Genomic DNA, 23094 nt, shown 5'->3' with positions numbered 1-23094 from the left:
TCACACAAATGATCAGTACTAGAAGTGGGAATAAAAGAATAACATCCGGGGCTCTCTATCCCAGTGTGTAGGTGATGCTAACTAGGTTAGCCTGTCTTTTTGCAGATGACTAAACATCAAATACATTTTAACATGGATTTTTCCATCAGAAAATAGTTTCCCAGTCTCCTCAGGGTCTTATACTTCTCCCAGTGAAGACTTTTCCTTTTTATCACCAAGTTGCAAGATCTAGTCTGCCTAACACAAGTGCATAAAAACAAGAGCACGATGCCTAAAAAGAGTACCCACAGACATTGGTGCCTCCTCCCTAAGGAAGTGCTGCAGTGAGATGCCTGGTTGGATTGCTTTTGACCTAAGTTTTGTCTGGAGTCAATGGAGGTAGATAACCATCAGAAGGACAATTCAGACTTAGATTGGAGACAGTTAAGGTAAATGCCACAATTTAGGTGAGTTGCGTTTGGGCTCTGCTGTAAGAAAGGTGCTTTGGATCTCTGCACAGTGAAGTGACAGGTAACCACTTCCAAAAATGAGTAGTTGCTTATCACAACACAGTGTAAATGACAGACAGATATAAAACATATTCTTTATCATTCTTTATAAGTAAAAGAGAAAAAATTGAAGACCGCTGACACCTTTTTTTTCCCTCAAGATTTTGTCCTTCTCTAGTGGTGTAAGACAAAAGGAAACAACTAACCAGTTCAGGTCCACTTGGCCATAAAAAAATTTGTGAACTGGTCAGGGCACTCCCCTACTGCAAGGATCCTACATGGTTTCCCCTTCTTTTTCTTAAAATGTTCAGCATTGACAATTGATTTAAACGATGCTAAAACTATTCCTGAAGCCTTCAGCATATTGGCTGTAAACCAGACCCAGTGCTATCTTTTTGTTTCATAAAATGGCTGTGTTTCAATGATAAACATAGCCAAAGGGGAACATTTTGGTTAAAGTATTTTAAAAAAAAGTGTATTGTTTCCAGTTAGTTGAAATCTGTTTTAATAGAACAACGTGGGTTTTTAAGCAAGGTTTTCTTCTAGTTGTCATCTTTCTTTGGGACTTATGCAGATGGGCTGAAGGAGCTCCTCAGTTCTTGGCTGACCATTTAGAGTTAGAGTCAAAATACTGTCAAGTGCTTTGAATATGTTCAAGTCAACAGAGATAGAAGGATTTGGGCTGTGCTCTGGATTTGTTCTGACTGAGTTTGGCTGTTGGCCAGTGTGGCCTGAAGCTGGAGAATGCTGAGTAACCCCAGGCACAGGAGCTTGTGGGGTCTGGGGAAGAAGGGGTGAGGACGTGGAAACTTTAGGGACATTTCTGGCAAAGGAGAACATCTTGTACAAGAGAAAGGAAGGTCATGAGTGACGGGAAGTATTGGATTATTTGAGAAGGGAGGACAGAGCATGGCACAGTAGCGCTGCTGGACAGAAGCAGAGGGAGGAGTGAGAAAATGGCACCATCCCACCTACGGGGGTAAGAGGGAGAGCAGAGCAGGCGAGAGGATGTCTTTACCATCCCATCCAAGACAGTGGGCTAATAACCCCCAAACCTCTCCCCCACTTCAGCATGCTACCGGTGCCCCCTCACTGGTGCTGTCAGTCAAGCTCGAGCCTGTGCTCCTGCTGATGGTGCACAGGGGCACACTGCAGTGCGGACTGCGGGTGAGCTCTAGGCCACTCTGGCAGGGGAGAGCCCGAGCCCCCCGTGCACAGGAAGGCTTTTGCTCAGCCAGCCTGTGTTGAACAGGCACAGCCCAGCCAAGACGCCTTTCATTCATTTCTTCCCCAGCTACCTCAAGCGCAGCTCTTCCAAAGCGCAGTGCAGAGGTGTTGAACCTGAGAGTGCAGTTTCATGGTCCAGTTGATGTGACAGGCCATCTGCTCAGTTGTTTTTTCTGGGTTTTCAGCTAGATCAGTTCCCTGATCTGACCCACTGTGCATCCACCCAACACCTTGTGCTGGCACAAGGGAGGGAACGTGGCTGGGGTCAGAGAGCAGGGGGTGGAAATGTCCCTTTAGATAACAGCCCAGACCTACGTCAGCTCAAATCAGTTATGAAGCCAGAGCTGGATCTTCAGAGACTCACAGTCGGCTCCATGGACACAATATGGGTGTCGACTTCCAAGTGTGAAAATATTGCCCTCAGCCACTGCATATTTCAGTTTTGTCACACACATCCCTATATGAGGGAAATGTCAGGCATATTTGATCAATGTTTGTGAAATGCCAGGTGCTACAGAAATCTGGAATAAGATGTATCATCTCAGCTTAGCTTTGAATAAGACACCTAGCAAAGCATCAAATTCCTGTACATTGTATCACTTAAGCTTTTCAAGCATCCCACTCATACTTTACAATGATACTAATGCCAGAAATATTCAAATCAACCTCTGGGAGGTAGGTGCAGGCTCTCAAACTCCTTTGCAGTGACTTGACCCCCCAAGTTTACAATACATTTTTTTCTGTTCCTGGAGTGCTGAGCACCATGGGTTTGTAGTTGAACAGCATAACTTCTGTGTAGAAGCTAGTGCAATAACAGTCATAAATAATAGTGAAAATAAACTCGGGTTCCTAATGGCCTGCAGATGATGACACATTGCAGTATGTGAAGTAGGGAAATTAGAGCCCTTCCTTGTCCCTATCTTCCATTTTCCTCGCAGGGAAAAAAATGATATGAGTTATCACATGTCTTACATCTGAAACACTGGGCTCACATTTTTTGTGGCAATGGTTTAATTCAGTTCCTCTTAGAGATGAGATCACACTGGTGCATATAGAAATCTCACCAGGTGAGGAGCTGCAGTTATTGACTATGCTGTGAGAGAGGTATTGTGATGATGATTATATACTAAAAGTACAAGAGTGATTAGATTACTTGAAATACTATTTCTTTTTATATGAAATGCTAAAAATAAAAGGAAACCTCCATTTGTTCCTATTTAATTTTTACTTCCCGCGTGTTGAGCTCAGACTTCGGGTGACTTGGAGTGTGAAGATAGAGTAATTATTGGCATGTAAAAGAGAGTATGACAAACTGACGTTACCATAGAACAATAACAGAGGAAAGTACATCTTGATCTTCAAGTCCAGATCCCTCCTATTGCAGACAAACATGCCATTTTCTCTCTTTTGTAAGCAAATCAAGCTCAGTCGGTTTGTTGGTGAAAGCAAGGGGGAGAAATAGAAAAAACTGTAGTGTAGCTGAATGCTCCATTGTTGATTAAACCATCATTCATAATTGAATGGTAATGATTAGAATGGTTGGTAACAAGAGTTTGGGAAACATGTCAAAACATAAATGACAGATAAAAGAAAATCTAAACAAAAAGCAAAATCACAGGCTTATATTTTTTGCAATACCACGGAATGGCTGTGAGATTTTTGTTCAACTTCTTTCTTGCAGGTAGAATTTCTTAGGTCAAAGCACATGAAAAATTGAAAGAGCAATTTTATATTATATTTACAAAGGAATAGATTTATTGAATACTTAGACCTGCTAAAGAAAATCACTTATCTAATCTAACCAATATACTGTATGATCCTTTTTCCATGGCTAAGGCCTCCAGTGGAAAAATAGTTGGAAATATAAATCCAGCAGCTCAGATTCAGGAAAGAAAATTAAGAAGTTGTTCGTGGCCTTCTGTGAGTCCCAACTGTTGCCTGGTAACTGTCTAAAAATTAACTGTGCATCACTTGGCTTCTAAGGACCGTGGCATCGCTAGGAAACCTGGCATCTGCTATGTCTTACATTGAAAAGCAGAACTTCATGGCTTTGTTATTATGATTTTTTGTCATAATCAGGGAAGTTATTCAGCTACACAGCTGAGATGCTTATGGGTGCTTATGGTAAAGTCATTTAAAATATTGTATAAACTACAAAAAAAACTTTTTTAAAGTATGGAAATTTCACACAATCAATTTCTGCTGTTACTATGTTGCATTCTACAGTTTATTTGTTCTTTGGGTGGTGTAGATATTTTCTTTAATTTCTTTCCTAATATCTGTACTTTCTGAGCTTCACCCAAGCTTTGCATGAGACTAGAACCTGAAAACAAAATGCATTGACAGAAGCTGTAGTATGCATACTCTTGCAATGGAAATCTGGCAAGCATACGTAGATCACCAGATGAACCTTGACAAGATTCATAAAAGAAACTGGGTTCAAAAAACTTCCCAGGCTGCTTGATGCTCCATTTTGAATAGGTTTTAGGGACAGTTTGTACCTGCTATTCTAATGGCAGTGCTGCGAAGACTGTGAAAATTTAGATGGATATTGGTGGGAATACATGACATCGGTATTTAACTGGGTGAAACCTGTGTTCTGCAAATCATAGAATCATAGAACCATTTAGATTGGAAAAGACCCTTAAGATCATTGAGTCCAACTGTAAACAATTCTATTGAATTGAGCAATTAATCTGGGACTGCAAGCTGCTCTCCTCTTTTATGCTTCTGGCCATTGAACACTGAATCTGAAGGCACTGCTGCAAAACTTATTTCAGTGCATTGGAAAATCTTGTCTGAGGTGAGGTTTTTTTCCAAATTGTTCACTTACAGACGCTGTCTCAGGTTATTGTATAATATTCATCCTAACATTAATTTTCTATGCTTACAATGCTCTCCTTTGCAGAACCTCAGAGAGTCCTGCACACACCAGTTAATTAAGCTTCACAATACCCATGTGGGTGCATTGTTTTATTGTCTTAATTGTACAAAACGGAGTAGAGAATCACAGAGAGAGGTTAAGCGACCTAGCCAAGGTCACTTTGTTAATTAACATTAAAAGTTTATTTTAAAAAAGAAGGTAAGCACATCACGAAGGCAGGTGAAGCAAAGCCAAATGTTAGGTAAGCTTACCATTGCTTAGGTTTATTGGCTATCACAGAACTACTTGAAAACTCTTAAAATTAGGAATTTGGTTTAGGTAAGCTCCTGGAGGGGGAGCAGAACCAGAGGGTGCTGACTTCCCTCATTACAAATTTTACTCAGCTCTCCTGATACTAGAAAGATCTTGACTCCTCTCCCTGTACTGCGCATGGTCTGACTGGAGTCAGCAGCCTATATGAAGACCAGATAAACCTATAGATATGCACTATGTTAGAGTGTCATTGGGCACAATGGCAGGGGAGGGAGTCCCAGTAACCCACCGAGAGACATGAGCATCTCCCCAGGATCGCTGGACTGTCACAGGGGACCCTCAGCCCCAGGGGCTGGGGGACACCCAAGGGGAGAGACTCTCCAGAGCATTTTCAGGCTGAGGGGCTCACTGCCTACGGAGTGGGTATGAGGCAATGTGGGGTGCTGGGGAAGAACATTTTGGGATGATACAAGACTTTTTATGGGATATTCTGGGGAGGAAGCCAAGGTGGGGAATGGAAAGGATCAAGGGGGTCTGGGGAGGAATGAACATGCAAAAATAAAGGGAAGGGGGATAAAAGGGGCCACTTGTGTGTGAACAGTGGCTGGTCAGCACACTTGTCTGGCCATGCCCTGCACCTGGTCAGCACAGCCTGATCTGCCTTCTCATCAAACTCCATTTCTAATTATTTTCTCAATTGAGGGACTGTGTATTCCGTGCGTGTGTGTGCGTATGGGGGTCGCAGTGCCAGCCATCAGAGTCAGACCATGGGTCAGAGTGTCCGTGTGTCTGTGATGCCATCAATGGGGGTGAGTGAGGGTACGTTTGTCAGTGTGGGATCGCTAGTGAATATCAGGCTGGACGAGCTGGTGAAGAGGTTACGTGATCTGGGAGCCAGTGACATGTGTGTCCAGGAATGAGACTGAGGAGTTGGCTGCTGGGGGTCCAGGCCAACCACCCAGGAGGCCATGGGGCGTGGGTAGATTGAGAGACCTGTTTGCATGTGCGTGTGTTTCTCTGCAGGAGGCAATGGAGAGAGGGGGGTCTGGGGCCAGTTACAGGATAGTCCGTGTTTAAGCCCAGTTGCAGGAAGGATCCACACTCTATGCGTGTGTGTGTGCAAGGGGGTCTGTACCAGCAGCTGGAGTGGGGCTGCAGCCTCGGGGGCTCATATGTCCAGGTGCCAGCAACTGGGGAGACTGGGATCCAGAGGCAGCCACTGGGCAGACTGAGTGCCTGAGCCCAGCTGCTGAAGGGATTCACATCACACGTATTTATATATTTTTCCTACTAACAAACCTTCATCCTGATCAGCCAGAGAGGGGAACAGCATAAGGCCATTGTTGCTGAGTGTGTCTGTGTTGTTCTGTGTGACTGGCAGTGTATATATACATATGTGTTGTATACATGCATTTGTGTGTGTGCCTATCGGAATACATGCTCAGCCTTGCGACTGGCTGGACTTGGGGGCATGGAGTTGCAGCAGCCTCACCTCCATTGGGCTACTAATTCAGCAACACCTGATCATAAATATGTATATGTGTATACATAGCTATATACTTATATGTGTGCATATGTGTGCCTGTGTGTGTATGTATGAGCCGCAGTTCTGCTTGTGAGTATTCCTGTCACTCAGTTGCATTTTTCAGATGGGAAGAGGGGAGAAAACTGCAAATTAGGCGCATACGGGAAAGCCAATCAGCCATCTCTGTTGACACCAAAGACCTCTATACACAGCTGAGCTATCTTTTATCGAAAAAGGTGGCATCAAAGGACATAGATAGTAATTTGTTTCAGGAAGGTCAAACGCTGGCATGTGTGGTCCTTCAGAAAGCTAGAAAAGCTTCATTCTGCAGCACTTGGAGCCAATCTTTTATATGGCTTATAAAGCTTTCCAAGCACTATTTTCTAGCATCGCAAGTGACACTCATCTAAAATGCTTGGAGAGGAAAAACTTTTGTCAGCAAGCTTTTTCTAATATCAAACCTTTAAAAGCAAGCAAACTGAACATTTTTACATTTTCAGGCTTGCTCTTCATGTGCAGGGCAGGGAGTATGTTAGGAACAAAATGAAGAGAACTTTTTTTTTCTCAGAAGAGGAATGGAAATCCAAATTGTGCACATTATTGCATCTTTCAAATTGCTAGCTGTGAGGTTGAAACCCAATAATCATTATTGTCTTGAAGTTTGGAATCCCGTGTGTATCAGTACATGCTCTTTTTTTTACATATTCTTTGCAGAAAACCACTAATGACAATCTTTGTCATAAATAAATTGCATCCCACTCATTTTGATTACAGCTTTCCATTTCTCTTTTGGAATGACTGCCCCAGTACTTTCACATGAGTGAACTAAAGGGCTGGGAAAGACAAACAGCTGAGGGGAAAATAACAAACCAACAGAAATGGTGACTGTAAATTGACACAGTGAGTGAAGAAGGGTGATTCCCCATCGGCTGCTGTGGAGACTGATTTGAAACAGTTCCAGAAGAAAAGGACCAGGCCATTTCATACCGGTTCTGTGCTATGGGCAAAGTTCTTGTTTACTAAGTAAAGTCCTAAATTTGCATCTCCTTTTGGACTTCTCTGTGTTGCCACAGTCTATATAGTACATATGGTAAGTCTTTATAACGCAAGATCTTCTGAAAATGACAATGAGACTTGTTAGGAAACTGATTCACATGTACTGGTTTCTGTCAGAAAGAAATCCCTCTAGAGGAGTGTATCCCAAGGTCACACACCAAATCCTAGACTAAGCTGGTAGAAAATAATTGATTGGTAATAAATTGAGTAGAGCAGATGTACAACACAGGTCTGTGGGGCCACGCAGTGCTGTCCCGGAGCACCTCATGCTGAGCAGGCTGCAAAAGCTGCATGGTGGCTGCGCAGCCGTGCCGTGCCGGGACGCTGTCTCTGATTTTTGATCTGTGACTAGGCTGGGTCGCCCTTCTGACCTGGCTCAGGTCCTTGGGAATACGCCCAGGGCACAGCACAGGCATCGGTAGGAATATCCAGCATAGCTGTAACCAGCCATGCAAAATTCTCTCTTGGTCATCAGCTGGTGGAACTGTAATAAACCGGAGAGGCCTGGAAAATCAGAGCTTGCATTGCATTAGCATTATGGCAATGGGACATCTTTGAAATTTAGGCTTATTATTAAAATTTTGATGGTTCCCTCCTGCTCTGTCAACACTGGAATCAATTACTGATTAATTTTACAAGTCCCAGGTTTCACTTTGCAGTATTAATATTACCCATCACTAACTCCTGGCAGATTCTTTTAGCATGCTGTTGAAATTTATCTGATATTAAATGAGTAGCAAAGTGATGAATCAAGACCTAACAAAGTTCCTGCTCTGCCTTTCTTGCTTCTAGCTAGCATTTGTGGCAACCTGGCATGGAAAAGAAGCCTCCGCTCCAATGCAGCAGAGTTTGAGACTGTGAATGACAAGCTTAAAAACATCTGATAAAAATCTTTTTTGTCTGTTTGGGTTTTGAAACAGGAAAGATGCCATTTTCCCACATAGGCTTTTTGAAATACAAGTAAAAACTTTGGGCCTACTCAAGGCAAAATTGTTGCGATACCATGTTTGCGTGGGATCATTTTCTTAGACAGTCATTTACCTACAAGCAGTATGCCACAGCTCGGGAGACATGAGGCAGGTGTATGCTGGAAGTACCCACTGTTCCACCTGCCAAGTTTATTTTAAATGTACGTAGCCTAAACAAGCTTGCAATGCAGCTGGAGTGCCACAGTCAGCGTAGCAAAGCAGATGACTCTTTAATTTCTTAAAGAAGCAATGGATGGAAAATGACCCCAGCAGACTAAGGGAAATTTATCAGTTCTTGGCCAAAAAAAGATAATGATTTTTGTTTAATACACTAAATTCTTAGCAGTAAAAATGATACGTTGGTTTGGTGAGAAGCCCATCTTGGGAGATGGTCAAGGACATTTCTGCTTAGCATAGACTGGAAGCCACACTCTCAGCCTAAAGATCTTTCTGGTTTCCTCCAGTTACCCTGCCAGGGAATGACCCATATTGGTGCAGGTTTGCTCCCCAAAGCCCATTTGTAGTATTTCAGTCATACACAGCCAAAACTAGATTTGTGGACAGTAGACACCTAGACACCTAGTGACACCTGGGTTTAGGGCAGCATCCTGTGTTCATGGCAGTATGAGAAGGCGGCAAACGGGAGTGTGAGGTGATTTTGATAACAACGTGAGGAGAAAAACATTTCCATTTTCTCATTTGACATTTCTCAGTGCATCCTGTCTACTATCTGTCATTTAGGTTATACTTTCTGTCACAGAGGTTGTCTTTATTCTGGGTATAATACTGAGTCAAACACATAGCTGATGTTACAATTTCAACTATATATATTCAAATGTTCTGTGAGTACCATTCATGTGGGGGAATGTCAAGGCTCATTGTTGACTTGATATATGTAACTGGTTTAATTGTTATTTGAAAAAATAAGCATGTCAGCAATGAGCTATTTTCTGTCACAGCTCTGTCCTGTAGACCTTATGATCATTTACGAAATAGAAGGCCTTGTGCTCAAGCCAGTTTATTAATGTGGGAGTCAATATGACTAAGACCAACAAGAAAATGGCCAGAATAGTGCCATAAACTTTGTGAAAATACAAGAAGTCTTCAGTAGGCTCTGTTGTTTTGGATTGTGTGTAGTGTTACCCTCTTAATAGAAGATAGTATGACCATAGAGATTCACAAAAATGAGAAGTTTATTTCATGAACCTTTTCCCCGGGGTCCTTGCCCTCAGGTTATGTAAAAAAGAACAGCTACAGTGAGGGCTGAGCTACAGCAGATTGCACTCAGACTGTAGCTGCCAATGGTTTACTGCCGAGATGGAAGCAATATTTTGGAGGCTCTGAGGGTGCTGGTCCTGGGTTATAGATCTGTGTAAAATGGTAATAGGAAGATAAAGTGGAGAATGTGCTTATTAAATTCTCAGATATGTGTGAATGTGAAAGCGCACAGAAATTGGGAATGGAATTCGGGATTATATGGATAAATTGGAGAAAAAATCTTAAAACAGATGGAAGTTCTGTATTCAGAAAGGACTAATCTGCTACATAAAAACTGAATGGGGGAAACACAGGCTAAGTACCATTTCCACAGAAAGGGACTTAGGGTTTGCCATGGTTTATAAGATAACCATGAGTCAATATTTTTAGGCTATGATAAAAAAACCCCAAGCATCAGATTGGGACATAAGAAGAGATGCCTGGAAATAATCCTTCTATTCAGAATGGATATAGTGTTTAGTTTGGGGCTCTGTACTTCGAAAAAGATGTGGAGAAATTGCAAAAGACTTCTGAATGATGTGGCCTAAGAGAGACAGATGAAGGAATTGTGATTCTTTATTCCAGAGAAGAAAGGGCAAGGAGATGATATGACAGCAGTCTTCAAGTATGGAAAATGCAGTTGTAGAGGAGAAGACAAAGTGTTGTCTTTTATTTCTCTCTACAGACAGAATAAGGAGCAGAGGGCTTTAATTTCAGTGAGGGGAATTCAAATTAAAGAAAGACTAAGGCCTTTTCTGTAGTGAGATCAATCCCACTTTCAGCAGCGGCTGGCCTGCTGATAATGTTGTCTGGTACAATCCCAGCGCAGAGACATGGAAAAGCCTAATTTCCGCCAGTGGCACTTATTCCTATTAATAACTGTTGATGTCAGGGGTACATCCCAATACAGATAACTGATTTTGGCAACCTTGGAGTTTTTTCTTTTCAATTTTAAGCCCTTTCATTTTGGGAAAATGACCTATGAAACACTCGGCTAGGCTGACAATGACCACAGTAGCCTGATGTGATTCTAAATTAGCGTGAACACTAAAGCAGGGATTTCTCAGAGGACACCCAACTCAACCTTAATTGTAGTGAAGGTAATGGTGTCATTTTCACGCCAGCAGAACATATCCTACATTCTCCACTGAAGTGATGGATCCAAGGCAGTGAATAGCCGGTCATGCCTGGTAGTTACGGCAGCCTCAGGCTACGCTTGCTGGGCAGGGATGATGCAATCCAAAATGCTATGCTGTATGTGCAGCTGACGCTATGCTAAGCTGTAACAAATAAGCCATCTTAAATGCCAATTCTCCATGGAAAGTAGACTTCTTTTTGTGAAATCATGTTGATTTAATTTTTATCTGCTAAGTTAGGGCAAATCCTGACTTCATTAGTTAACCATAGCTGATCAGTTCCCTTTTTAATGTGCAAGTTAACTCAGCAAAATAAATAACAGTTGCTAATCTCAGCAAGGGGATCTGTAACAACACAAGGGATTGTGGCTAACCGGGGAGTTTGCAGTAAGCAGCTCTAAGATGGCTGGATACCAGCAGTTTGGACAAGTCAACCCCTTCTCTAAGTCTGGTCTCAAATATTTTGCAATTCCTTTTAGGTTTTTTTTGCTTTCCCTGCTAGCAACTGTAATGTGATACTGCCGGGAAAATAGGTCAGGGTAATCCATCCTTGAGGCAACTGCATTTTGGGGACAGCCTGAACAGGGAGAAACAGCAAAAAGATCCCAAACCTTTTATTTTATTTTTTTTATATGACCAGGAGAATAATATCAATACATGCATTTTCTTCTCCTTACCTCACTTCTCCATAAATTTTAGGTATGTTTCAAAGTCCGAACTTAAAATTAAGTTTAGCTTTAACTGATTTAATTGATAAAGATGAATAATGTGCATGATTAATGCTAAACATTTGCTGAGGTACTAGTCCGAACATTGGCTTGAAATCCCAAGGCTTTGACGCACCAAAAATTTTAACTTGGGCATTGCTGTTAGGGGGCCTACTAAGTGCAGGACCACTATGATCAGTGCATATCACAGCTACCCATATATAGTGACTTCCAGAGACTTCACTAGGATTAGCCACATACTCGAATCAGAGCTGAAGCATGCCACTGGATTCACAGCATTGTCTTTTTTTCCTCTCTTCCCTAAAATCTACCTTGGTATCCTTATCTCTCAAAAATATTGCACCAGGGTACCCATGCTGAGACATGGTAGGGATTGACGCAGAGCCTCCCCTGAGAGGGAGGAGACAGGGATGGAGGAAGCCCCCCAGGTTTTGCCCACCTACTTGACTAGACAAGTTTTTGCAAAGGTGCATTTTGTCTGCCTCAAAACACTGTCTGCAAACGAAGCTAAACAAATTACAGTAATTCAGCAGAAATTATAATCTCTTTGCTATCACTGAGGTCACTTTATACATCTGGCAGTATAGCAAAGCTTGTGGAGTGGTGAAGTTAATTCAGTGAGAATCAGGCCCATGTATCAAAAGGGTAATTGCTCTGTGTGTTCATTCTCCCTTTGCTCTCAAACTCTGTTTTTTCTCCTATTAATATAAATGATCAGGATGATGGCTGCAGTATGTTTACACTGCCATCCAGAAGTATGGCTGTAGATCATGGTTGCATATCAGAGATATAACTTTACTCCCTTAAGCTGGATAACTCCAATCACATAGTTACAATAGAATTGTCCTCAGCCTCTAAACACATATCAAGGGTCCCAGCTGTCCCTGCACTCTTTTTTTCACGTACATGGCAAACGCTGCTGGCATAAAAAGATGAAGTAATCGATAATAAACTTGGAAATGGTAGGGAATAAATATGGCAATACTGTAGCTGTCATTAAATTGTTCCAGGCATAAAGAGTCCCATAAAATACCACTGACCCTACAAAGCTATGAATTTCTATTTTAAGACAGCAGCTGTTCTTTGTTATTCCTTCATTACCAAATGAGACTGTGAAATGCTCAGTATTGTCTTGGGATCAGCTCACTTCTTTTACAGATCTGAAAAGGGTGCCTGGGAGTAGCAATTAGCATAGGCATCAAATGGATGCTGTATCTTCCTAAAGAAGCTTTCTGGCACTCAGTGTCTCCATCTTGAAGTGCACTGTGTCTCTTGAAGAAAAGATGAGAATAAATGTGATAGAAAACATAACCAAGTCTCATGATGGAGAAATGCACAGGATCTCTTGGGTCAGAAAGCCTTATCCCTCCCCGAACAGCATTTAATGATCTTTTCAAACACTGGACTCCCCACCAGACTGACCTAGCAGCACGAGGGACTTCACGGGTGACTACATGCAAATTGCTCAATTGATATTCAGACATTCAAGTCCCTTATTTAACCTCTTCAGGAATTAAAAGAGATTCTGGCTTAATGTCTTTAGATGAACAGCTGCTGTCTTCAGAATATGTCCTTAAAGTGAATAAATATCTCAATTACTCCGTTCTTATTTCTGTGTCTAGAGTTCACTGTTTAATTCTAGATTATAATTGCATATTTTTCTGAGGTTTTATCAGTTCCTTGCACTTTACTGAGCTCTGGATAAGCACAGCTAGTTGGATTTAAATAGTCCAGTTCATTTTGCAAAGCAGCTCAGTGAGAGTGGAGTGTTGTTCTTAGCCTGCAATAGGCCTAGGTATGTCATGAGAGTGGTGCAGTGGCTCAGAGAAAATCCCTTCCCCTTTCGGGACAGTGCTGTTCATTGGCTTTTGGTTTCAGTTGGCAAAGCTCCTGGGATACAGAGTGGTAGCGCCTGGCCCAGAAGGACCTCAGCTTATTTCAGTCTCTGGCTGTTGGGTCATTTTGTGCACAGAAAATGCTCACATTACGTATAGCGCGTTGCATACAAGATATTGTTACCTATGCATTTTTTCTGATTTCCAGAAGACTTCAATGGAGGCAGGAAACAAACAGAAAAAATGAAGTCCCCAAAATGGAAACCTAAATGGTGGGGGTTGCACGTGCTTTTACACAAATGCCTACAAGATGCTTCTGTTATTCCCTTTAGTGGACATGTCTTTTATGTCCTTACAGCTATTTGTTGGGGATGAAATGGTTGATGGTTTGGCTGCAAGCAATATGGCCTCAGCAGCAGCTGCTTTATGAACAATGTCCAGCTGCTAATCAGGGGCAGCAAGACACATCTGTGAGGGGGCAACTCGCGTGGTGTGTCTCTAAACGTCTTGTGTCTGGGCAAAGCATGAGTCAGGTCACTGAGCTGGATGCTAGTCTTTACAAGAAGGTATGTTTCCTCCTGGACAATCTAGAAGTGCTTGAGTCATGCTAGAGTGCTACACAAACTTGGCTTTGAGTGGACTGTTCTCCTTCTACAGCTACTATTGCTCCTCTTTTTTGAGTCAAATTCTTGAAAATCCATGTCTGTTGTAATCCATAGTTAGCATTCATTTTCTTGGAACTGGAGTATGACCTATATTACCTCCTGAAGTAATTTCCAACCCAGTCATCTGTGATCTATGCCATGAGACTGCCAAGACTACCTGCTTAAAACACCAGGGTTTTTGCCTGTAACAAATACAAAGCCCAGTTCTGCTCCTACCCTGTAATCAGCTGAAAATAAGCAGTTGCTTTGCCACAAACATTCTGTGCTTTGATTGTTTAATAAGCACTGTGAATATACCTTTTTAAACTTCATTAATCTACATCTGAAATTTATATTTTTACTGGCTGCTTCAAAACTTGAAACTACATTGGAATAAATCTGTTGTCTTGCACTTTGATGATTTTTATTACATGGACTTTTTATAGAGTGAAATAACTTTCTGTTTTCTTAAGTTTTTTACAAAGATAAGCAAATGTTTCCTTTAATAAACAGCAAGGTTCACATCACATAGCTATTCTGCATACACTGTTTATTCCGTGTATGTAGACATAACTATGTATTCATTATTTCTGGGATGTATTAAGTCAGTCAAATGAGATGAAAAAGTGTTTGGGTTTTCTTAATGGCAATACACATATAAAAAGCTTATGTTAAAATGGAATCAGTATTCCTACAGTCTATAAATCAGCATGTAAGAAAATTTGTTCTGTAAATATTCCTCCTTCTGCTCACAGTTTGGAAATAACAAGTATTTTTGCCTTCCAGGTTGTTGTAGAAATTTTAACTAAAGGCTAAATAGTACTGTGGGTTGTGTAGTTTAACTATTTATATAACACTGCAGGCACAATTCTGATCCCACTGGTGTCCATGGAATAAGAACCGCTGACTTTAGTAGTAAATAATTTTAATATTATGCAAGTACAACTAAAAAGGGGTGATCTTGCAAACTGCTGACTACCTTGAAATCCTATTGGAAAAAAGTCCCATACAAATTTCTTTAAATTAATAATTCATGGAGTTTGGCTCTGATTTAGTATCTAGAGATAGTTATCTTGAAATTGCTAGTATTTGTCACAATTGTTTTTAAATTTGAAACGATGCTAATACTCAGTGTTTTAGGCAGCCATGTAAACACCATCTGTGCAAAATATTTGTAATTATTTACAAACAAAAAAAATATCAGGGAAGTTTTTTCACAGCACCAAGCTGGCACACTAATCTAGTAGAATGTGTCCCCGAGTCCTGTCCATATGCTGGTTGCTCTTAGGGCAGTGACGTCCACTGCAGTTCCCGGCTGTTTTGTTTGTGCGTGTAATTATTTTGGTTTAATGAACAAATAAAGAAGTCTGAAGGACTGTGCCAACCTGTACGAAGGGAAATACCTGGTCATCCCTAAATCAGTGGTCTTCCTTGGTCCATAGAGAGGTTTTTACTGTCTAGACAGCACTCATTTGAAGGATATGTTTACCCTTGGAGTGGCAAAGGGCCTTCCTCCATCTGAAGTGTTACCTAATTGCCTTTGGGTGATGGGGTGCAGAACTAAGCCAAATGCTGTGTGTACAAAGTCCCTAGAAGGCCATGGGGCCATGTGTCACCAAAACAGAAGTATTTATGCTGCCTAGAGTTTGTTCTCAACAGTCAGTGGCAGAACAACATCCCACCCACAAGCACCTTTAAATACATGTCACTGGATGGCCATGACAGCATACTCATAAAATCTTATCTGTGATAGTCCGGGCATCCCATCTGAAAGGCTGACTCGCGATTTGCAGTATTTTATAGGTGTTTAAGGAAAGCGACCTTCTCCTAGGATTGTTAATAATAACAGCGAAAAGCATCCACATGCCAAGGCACAAATCTCAACCTGTGGTACAGGTAAATCATGAAGCTGCATCTGTCCAGGAATTCATTGTGTTGAGCATTTCCAGATGCGGAAGGGCCAGCAACCCGGCTGCTGACCTGGCTGCTTCTGCCAGGCTGGCCCTGGATCCAGCGGGAGGTACCAGGTGCCAGCAGGACCACAGGCACCAGGAGGGCTGAGGGAGGGCTGCAGCACTCCGCGTTGCTGATCCAGCGTGTAGCCCTTCAGGTCGTGAGGTTTTTTCCTCCACTCTTGGTGTTGCCAGAGGTAAGAAGAAGTTTGTAGTCCTACCGGCCTGTGCCAATCTCCTCGTTCCAAGCTGCCACTCAAGGAAGGGCAGCTGGAGCCTTTGGCTGCAAAATCATTACTGAATTATACAACTGCCTGCGGCAATTTCCCAGAGCTGTGGGCCCAATCCAAAGCTAGCGGCAGTCAGTGATCAGAGCCCCGGAGTGAATCACGCGCCATCTGTGCTGTGGGCTGACTGTTTGTGTATGTGAAGTGTTGGGTAAATATGTAGCCACAGCACCGAAAGGCAAATCCCCCTCACTCGTGTGTGGAGGGGCAAGGGTTTGTACCCTCTTCATGGGTCCGAAGAGGTGGGGCAGGTTATGATGGGGTGTGTGTTGCTACCCTGGAAGCTCATAGGTGCTGCTGGTCATGCTGGGTGGGAAGGGACGCATTTGTGGTGCTGGCAGCGGGTGTTGGTGTTTCTCACTGAAAGCTCGTAACAAACAGGAGGGGGATTAGACAGAGTCAAAGCTACGCCTGGATGAGTAGGCTGGATGAAGCAGACAGGTAAGGAGGAAACTCGTTTCCTTCGATGCAGAATGTGGAGCAGGAGTAGAGGAAGGCATGTCTGCTCTCTGTCCCCCTCCTCTGATCTGCTTAGCCCACTTTCCGAGCATGAGGATGGCTATAGTGTGGTCCCTTGGTGTTCGATCTTTGTTTTGACAGAGGAGGCAGTGTGATGAGACAGAGTTCAGGGAAAAAAATGAGGTGGAAGGGGCCTGCAGCCATCTTTATGGCAAGTAGGCTGTGGCAGTCATGGCATGAGCCAGAGAAGTGCCAAGAGGCGGTGTGTACTGCCTGGGCCTGCACTGGACAGAAGCAAAGGTATGGGGGGTAGTCTGTGCCGCCCCTCGGTGCTTTTGCTGAGGCACAGCATAGAAATGACTTCTGTGCTCCAAAGAGGAACCCAAAGCCTCTCCGGTGTGGAGGTGAGCGGGTACACCTGCGAATCTGGGTGGCTCTGCTAGACAGCATTGGCACTAGTGCTGTCTTTTATTACCACTAAAGCTCAGGTAGGTCACCAAAGGTAAATGCAAAGGTAAATGAACAATTTTGTGTGCTGCTTCACAATAAGCATATAAGCAGCCAAACAGGGATACCAAAATAAGAGAGCTTTTTGAACACATAAAGAAGTTAAATGTATTATTTTTATTTCCATCTGGAGTCTTCTCTCATTTGTTGTACACAACATCATGAGGGAATGGATAGCTTTCAGGATGAATGACAGGACATGGTGTCTTCTATACCTAAGTCACAGGGCTAACTATGACTCTTAATACCCGGCTAAACAGGGATTACAAATGCCTAACATATATCAATAACTTTGATTTGGTTAAAGTGAACTGATGGGATGAGTTCAGTCCATTTCTTAAAAGATGTATATATCGCCGCCCCAAAACCTAAGTATGACTTGCGTACAGACAGGCAGAGATGATATCTAGAAATGACAAGTTTGAGATATCTATCATAGGTTGATCAAACTGACTGGGTTTTGTCACGGGGCTGTCGCTACCTGCAGGCCTGCGGGTATGCCCTGTGGCAGGCTTTGGGTGCTGAGAGCAGCACCGCACTTCTCCCTGCTCACCCCAGAGGCAGAGAAGCAGGAGATGCTGTGGCCGGGTGTGGTGTATGTATCTCCGGCAGTTTGGGGTAGTGGATCTGCTGGACCACGAAGGTTGCAGGATTTCCATGACCAAGAAGCCATCTCAGATCCTCCCCTACTTCAAGCCTGAGTATTTTCACAGTGGGACCCATGTTTGTGCTCCGGATGGGATCCCAGGTGCACGCTAATCCAAACGCGGTCGGGGGTTGGGGATTAGGAGGGCAGGGACCGGAGCTGCAGTCTGCTGTGTCCCACCATGAACAGAAGGACACGCTGCCTGAGAACAGCCTGTTTAAACTGAGGTGAAGCCTCCTGGGAGTTTCTCAGCTTCTAATTGAATGCACAATTCTTAACTTGTGAAAGATGGAGAAGTCCAGCCACTGGGCTTCTGTCACTAAACTATTAAAAATAAATATACTGTAGAGGAGACAAAACATTAAGGAAAGAGCTAATTGCTTATTCTTGCATCTGGATTCTTTCTCTTTTGCTAGGTTGATTTCTTTCTGGCTAACGGTAATTGTGGAGCATAGGATAATGGAAACGATAATACAGAATAATAGAAAAACAGTGTAAAAGACCAATTATACCATTATATAAAACTGCCTGTACTTCATTCAAGTTCACTTTCAAATCATTGGAACAAGAGAGATTACAGACGTTCCTCTGGGAAATTATTCTTCAGTCAGGAAAATTTCATAATTAGGAATCTTTTCCCAATTTTCTTTCTAAAGTCTTGTTTGCTTAATATCCTCCCATTTCTTCAGATGCCTTCTCTAATCAATTTCTCATGCTTCTCTTTGTACTTGCAAACACCGATAGCGGTGGGGGCAAATTTGACAACTCTCAGCCCTTAAGCACTGCTCAGCTGTTTCATTTGTGTTTAGTTTTGTTTGTGTCTTTCTTTCCTCATTTATCCTAAAACTGTGACAAACCGTCAAATTCAATAATAATAGATAACTCCCTTGCTTTGTCTTTAAATAACAAATCGCACGTTTAAAATGGAAATCTCTTGTGTCAAATGTCATGGGAGAAACTGGTAGCTGTGCTTTGGAATATATGCATTGCTCAGCCATTCATGACAGCAGGTTTTGCATTAGAAACTTTAATCACTAGATTTAATCACGCCATAAACTCCCAGAGCTGTTCATAAACACAGGACTATTTTCACAATTGTATCATTTATATCTTTTCATAATTTCATGAGTCAGCGTATACCTGCTACTGATAACAGGTGTTTAAAGGTTACTCCTTTCCCCTAGATTCAGTTCTCACCTGTCTTCTTTCCCTGGACTAAGTGAAAACAATTACAGGAATTAGGGCTGTAGAAATTCTGCTTAATGTGGAGATTGTAAAAAGGGCAAAAAAAGGTTAGACAGCGATTCCCAGTACCATTATGAGGACTGGGTTTGTAAATCAGCATTTATACCTTTGATAATGTTTTACTTCGCTCTTAGTTTTAATCCATAAATTGAAACTTACCTTCCTGGTATTTTTCCATCACTGCAACTTTCTACAACTTCTCAACTCCCCAGTCTAAGTGAAAAGGTCGTTATCAGACGGGAAGAAACCACTTCCCATTAGAAAGAGGGCTCTATCCTTCACTCCTCATGTAACTTTCATCTCAGTGGACCTCCCTAGAAGTCTTAACCATAATAGCAAGCAGACAAGAATATTGCTCAGCAGCAAACAAGTGAAGAAAAGACCAACCAAACAAAAATGGCATGTTTTTTACACGGTACCTAATTCAGCTGTGGAACTTGTGGCTGCAATGAGTTCTGAAAGGGACAGAGCAAACTCAGGGGAAAGTCCATTAGGGCTATAAAACACAGCCCAATGGTAGTGTTCTTCTATTGAAAGCAGAGTACTAAGAGACGTGGAGAGAAAGGGAGATGTCTACTTTTTATTAATATTATTTGTTTCTGAATACAGCTGCTTGGATTGTTCAAGCTGATTGCATGCAGGTGAATCAAAAAGAAGAGGGGGCTAAACTGGGTGCAGAATAAAGCAGCGGGCAGTGACACACCACCTCCGAAGTAAAGAGCTTTGAGGTAGCAAGGTTACTGAGGCTGGGCCAGCGGATTCACTTAAGATACAAAATCAAAGATACAAAGTCAAAGATCTCATCCCTTCCCCCTTCTTCATTCCTCCTTCCTCTCTCCACATTTCCTTATCTCATAATTAATTACTTGAATTAGATCCTTGCAAAGAACAATACTGTTTGCGCTTCCCTCAAATCACACCAACGCTGGCTGCAACTATCGCTGTGGTACTGAGACTGTCTTGCATTAGAGGCAGGAATCTGTCCTGGTCTTTTTTTTTCTCCTTTTTCTTTCACTGTATAGACCATATCTCTAAATTTACTGGAATTAAGTCCCAAGGTGCTGAATATCAACCTTTGATCACAGAAGCTGGCACAAGTTAAGTTTCTTGTCAAGTTGTTGTTTTCTTTTTTTGACTAGAGCAACTGCTTGGGAGATTTTTAATGAAACCTCCTCCTTCTGCATTGTTATTTCCCTGTTCACCTGCTCACTCCAGTTAAAGGGAAACACCAGCGTGCTCTGTACCATCCCTTCAGCTCCTGCTCCTCAGAGTTACAAACTCTGGGAGTTAGAGAGCTGTGTGGAGAACAGCACGATGCAGCAGCTCCTCCTCACTGCCTCTTCTTCTCCAGCTGTACTTGGCGTTTACACACTTTGGGAGCAGGCATGTTGCTGATGCCAGGAACAGGCACAGGAGACTGGCCAGGGTAGATCCTGTTCGGTGAATCCTACAACAACGAAGAGGCACCTACTTGCAATGGCAGAGGAGTGACACAGAGCTGCCCGTCAGAATCCAAATTCTGGCAGACCCACATTGCTGACGAGTCAGTCCTCTAGAGCAGCTTGAAGGGGTCTGCAATCTCTGTATCCTTTCCCTGTAAGCAGACCATGGTAAAGATCTTGCTGCAGGACAGAGAAGCCAGGTCACTCACAAGCAGCAGCAGCATAATTTATTATTTATCGCGTGCAGGCATCACACCAACATGCAGCAGTGGAAATGAGACTAGAAAAATTCAGGCATTATTAAACCTCCTATTCTTTCCCAGATTGAGTAAAGCTGAAGCCTGGCTTTGAGTCCCTTTTTTTTTCTCCAAAATGTTTCTTTAGTCTAAGGTGTTTCAAGAGATCAGAAAAGATTTTATTTTTTCCAGAGAAATGTGAAATTAGACAAATAATTTTTCAGTGTTTTTTTCACCTTCAGTAATTCTCATTGCAGAAATGCTGTGAAGCTCAGTATAGAAAGGCCAGAAGGAGAATTCATCCCTCAGGTGTTAATTGTCTCTGATCCCATCCAGTCATCGGTCCTATTGCTGGGACTACCTAGTGGCTTGCCAGTTAGTGCCTTTGGGATGGCAGGATCTTTCATGTAAACATCTGTTTAGGGAAATTTGGTAAAGGCTATCAACTCTTTCCGTGGCTACTGAGTACTGATGCATGAGGGACAAATTCTCCAAGGTGTGTGGGGACCTAGAGCAGCAGACAGGCACCCCATACATTTTCAAGAGCATGTAGGTCTTTTAAAGTATACTGTAAACCTGTAGGACATGAAATCGGTATATTGGAATCAAACAAATTACACTAAGAACTTCTCTCTGAGTTTCAGGTGTTAAACACCTTGAAAAATTTGGCTCCAAGTATATTTAATCCTTGGGGGGATTAAATCCAAATATGTAGATGTAGAAGATTCATTGCTTTCAAAATAAATCTCCTACAGACCTCAGAACTCTTCTTTACTCTGCTGTCTTGCCCACCTCCAAAGTAATCTGTACAGAACTAATGACATTGCATTTCTTTCTATAGCAACAGCTGCTTCTAGAGAAAAAGAAAAGAAATGGAATAAATTCAATTACGTTCCATGGATGACCATTCATGTAATGTCAGGTAATTGAGTCTGCAAACAGGGTTGAATGAGGTTTCCTGTCTTTATGGCAGAATACAGAAAGCATGAAGAACCTCCCTGCCAATTACAAATAAATATGGGAATATTGAAAGGAACACAAGATGAACTCTGGTCTAGGCAATTACTTCCACATATCTTTATTGGTGTGCTATGACAATTCATGAACACCTATCTAAAAAGGCATTTCACAGCTGCTTCCAAATGACCCAAGCTGTTACAGTGGTTTTATTCACAGTGTCTCCTTTTTCAGCAGTAACCACTGAAAAAATCTCTCAGACAATATAAAGATTCTTTAGAAAAATCTGTGCTGGGATAGATTCTCAGACTGCTTTCTCGCTGAAGCAAGAAGTGCTTTTTTGAAAGAGCTAGAAGAGGAAAGCACAGCCTTAGGATCAGCTTCCTGGGGGCTGGTGCCACAGTTGAAAATGAGGTGCTTCGAGCCAGAATTAGGGATTCTCTTTCAAAGATGCTCCTTTCCCTTACATTTCTGTCAGTGACTTCCAGATAGCCAGTGTTTCCTAGAGCAGTAGAGCCTTTTCTCCTCTTTCCCAGCTTAATAACAAAACAGATTTCCACAATCCCTAAAGGTGTTTTTACTCCCATCCTCATCAACCACAAAGTCAGCAAAGCCCTAAGTAATGGGTGGGTTAACTCTACAGCAAAAGGCTAAGCTCGTTTTTTAACATATAGAGACTTATGGTTTGTTTTGATGTTAGAATTTGGAACTTGTTTACGTGAGATGTGTGTAGCCGGGAATGGAAACAGCTTCATTTCCTGATATGGCTTAGAATTATCTCTGAAGCCAGCCTATATAGAAAAGCTCAGGTGAGCTTCATCCACTTGTAGAGAGCCAGCACAGGGAAATATAGCTACAGGAAAATGTGATTGCATAGAAGCATTATGGAGATCCCACTGATGTCACAAAAATAAGTCTTCTGAATATAATGCAAAGGGATTTACAGGTTGTCCTTTGCACTTCTGAGATCATCATATACTACTTTCAGTCTCCAAGAAAAGTTTTGCCACCAAGTGAGAAGCAGGATTCCTGGTCAAGTGCTATACCACTTGTATAGGCATGTAGCACATCTATGACTCTAGAAATGTCAAGTCACAAGAACATTCCTTCCTTTTTCTTTGTATTGCAAAGGAAAACAAAATCAGATTTACTGTGGGTGTTGTAGCTGCAAACTTAAACACAGAGGTATTACTTCTCCATAGTAAATGTGAAATATAAATTTCTGAGCTATTAGATGTTAAGTTCTCTCATTCTACCTAGCAAGTTATACAATGACATTCGTTTATTTAGTAATTTAAAGACGTCTTTATTCCTTTTTCTGCTGCAAATGACTAATTCATCCCTCTGGCAATTAGAAACAGCC

This window comes from Calonectris borealis, chromosome 1 (genome assembly GCF_964195595.1).
Source record: "Calonectris borealis chromosome 1, bCalBor7.hap1.2, whole genome shotgun sequence".
NCBI classification, from domain to species: domain Eukaryota; kingdom Metazoa; phylum Chordata; class Aves; order Procellariiformes; family Procellariidae; genus Calonectris; species Calonectris borealis.
Note: the sequence above shows the minus strand (reverse complement) of the source record.